Below are 2,863 nucleotides of genomic sequence, written 5' to 3' on the forward strand. Positions count from 1 at the left end.
AATTCCATTTCTGAAGCATCACATTCCACAATAAAGGTTTTTGTGAAGTCCGGTGTAGCTAAGACCGGTGCTTGGCACATTGCCTCTTTAAGATGTTCAAAGGCCTTTGTTGTTTCTGGAGTCCATGAAAATGCATCTTTCTTCAATAATGTTATTAGAGGTGCTGCTATTCTCCCATAATTCTTAACAAACTTGCCATAATACCCTGTCAACCCGAGAAATCCTCGCATATGCTTTATGGATGTGGGGATTTTCCATTCCTTAATGGCTTTAATTTTGCTAGGGTTTAACTCCTTCATGAGATACAATATGACCCAAATATTCCACCTCTTGTACTCCAAAGAAACATTTGTATCTTTTTCCATATACTCCTCCAATAGTTGTAGCACCCTGTCAACATGTTCAACATGATCCTTCCAAGACTTGCTGTAGATTAGTATATCATCAAAAAATACTAACACAAATTTTCTAAGGAAGGGTTTGAAAATGGAATTCATCAAACCTTGAAATGTAGAAGGTGCATTGGTAAGGCCAAAAGGCATGACCAAAAATTCATAATGACCCTCATGAGTTCTAAATGCTATTTTCGGAATGTCTTCAGTCTTCATTCTGATTTGATGATATCCTGAATGAAGATCTAACTTGGTGAAGTAAATTGATCCATGCAATTCATCCAATAATTCATCAATGACAGGAATGGGAAACTTATCTTTAATAGTGATCTTGTTGAGCTCCCTATAATCTGGACACATGAGCCATGATCCATCCTTCTTGTGCACCAATACTACTGGAGCAGAGAAAGAACTTTGACTAGGTTGAATTATACCAGCCTCTAGCATTTTTGCAACCATACGTTCAATTTCACTCTTTTGGGCATAGGGATATCTGTACGGCCTGATGTTTGGAGGAACACTTCCTAGAATCAGATGAATAGCATGATCATGATCACGAATAGGTGGGAGACCTTTGGGAGTCTCAAATACCTTGGAATGATTGTCCAAGACTTTTTGGAGATCTGGAGAAATAGATGATTTCGATGTGGAAACATCTAGCGAACATAATTGTGCAATTACACCTCTTTGTTCCTTTTTTAAAAGCTTTGTCATACCGTTAGAGCTGATTATCTTTCCCGATTTCCCTGCAATACCCCTTAATTCAACTTCCTTTCCTTCCGCAAAAAAATTCATGAAAAGTTCTTGAAAATTAAAAGCTATTTTACCCAAGGATTGTAGCCATTGGACTCCTAGTACAACATCAACACCTCCCATTGGAATGGAAAGCATTGGGCTAGTCAATACATATTCTCCCATGGATAGCTTGATATTATGGCACTTTCCAAAGCAATTTATCGTTCCTCCATTTGCAATCATCACTTAACACTCTAGTGCTGGATATAGGAAGCAATTCAACTCTTTTGCTATCTTACAATGAACAAAATTGTGGGTACTTCCTGAATCAATCAACACTATTACCTTTTTCTTCTTGATTTGTCCTTCTATTTGATGGTTTTAGGAGTGGTAATTCCAGCCAATGCATTACAAGATATGGTCAGATTCATTTCTTCTTTATCTAGGTTTTGTTCCTAGAGTATATCCTTTTCTTTTGACCTTTCTTGCTCCTTTTCTTCTTCCTCTTCACAATCTATGTAGAATAATTTCTACTCAGCACACTTATGACCTTTAGTGTATTGCTATCACAACTGTAACAAAGCCTTTTTGCTCTTTTTTCTTCCAATTGTTGTGGTGTCAACCTTATAGGTTGTGGAAGACTCGGGGCAACAACACTTCCATCTTTATAGTTGTGAGTGGTATGCTTCCTAGTTGCCATAATTTTTCTTTCCATTTTTCTTGCTAACCTGAATGCCTTCTCTAATGAATCAGGTTCCCAGAGGTGAACATCATGTTGTGTTAGGCCCCTATACTACTAGTGTAACCCCTTATTGTTATTAGTACAACCCACTTATTATATTGATGTACCCATGTAGTGCCCATATTGTTACTATTGTGCCACATAGAAGCCCACTATTGTTATTATTGTGCCCTTCCATTATTATTGTTATGTCGACTTTGATTATGTTATGACCCCTTAGACTCCTATATATAGAAAGGAGGTCTTTTCATTTGTATTATCAAAGATTCATTCATTTGTGTAATGTAAAGGAGGTTGCCCCCTCGAAGAGGCTGAATTCTAAGGCGTTGATCTATCTTTTCTATCTTTTTGTGAGCTGGTTTCATAACACTTGGTATCAGAGCTTTGGATTCTAGGGTTTCGCTGCTCCAAACATGTCATCGTGGAATTTTCGCTATAACTTTTTTTCTGCGACGTTTCAGAAGCTAAAAAAAAAAACCCATTTGAGAAGAGATCACATTGAAACTCGGGTCCAAATTTTAGAGCTTTTCGCACTATATTTGCGGAGATATGATTTGAGGAAGTTGGTCTTTCTGCAGACTCTTGAATTACATTCCAAACAGGTGACCTAGGGAAAATCGTCATAACTTTCTCTCTGAGTATCGGATTGAAATTTCATAAGAAGGCACAGAAAGAGGACGGACTGTAGTTTTGTGTAGATATTTTTCAGAACCAAAGGTCGAAACAGTGACACGTGGCACTTCATACAAGTTCGCTCTTCTGGAAAGGTCTATAATTAGGTCATCTTGGGAGATTGTGCATAACTCTTTCTTGGAGAATCTAATTTGGATCAAACTGGTGGCATTGGAAAGAGGACACAAAGGGCTACCACAAGTCATAATTTCATAATTTAAAGATCTGAAAGTACAGAGTTACAGTCATTTCAAGATCGAGCTCCTAAAATCAAGAAAAAGCAAGATGAGGAAGTTTGATGGCAAGGATCTGGTAAATTGGA

Source organism: Pinus tabuliformis, chromosome Q (genome assembly GCF_031772625.1).
Source record: "Pinus tabuliformis cultivar Carrire ecotype Pingquan chromosome Q, CPIR1, whole genome shotgun sequence".
NCBI lineage: Eukaryota > Viridiplantae > Streptophyta > Pinopsida > Pinales > Pinaceae > Pinus > Pinus tabuliformis.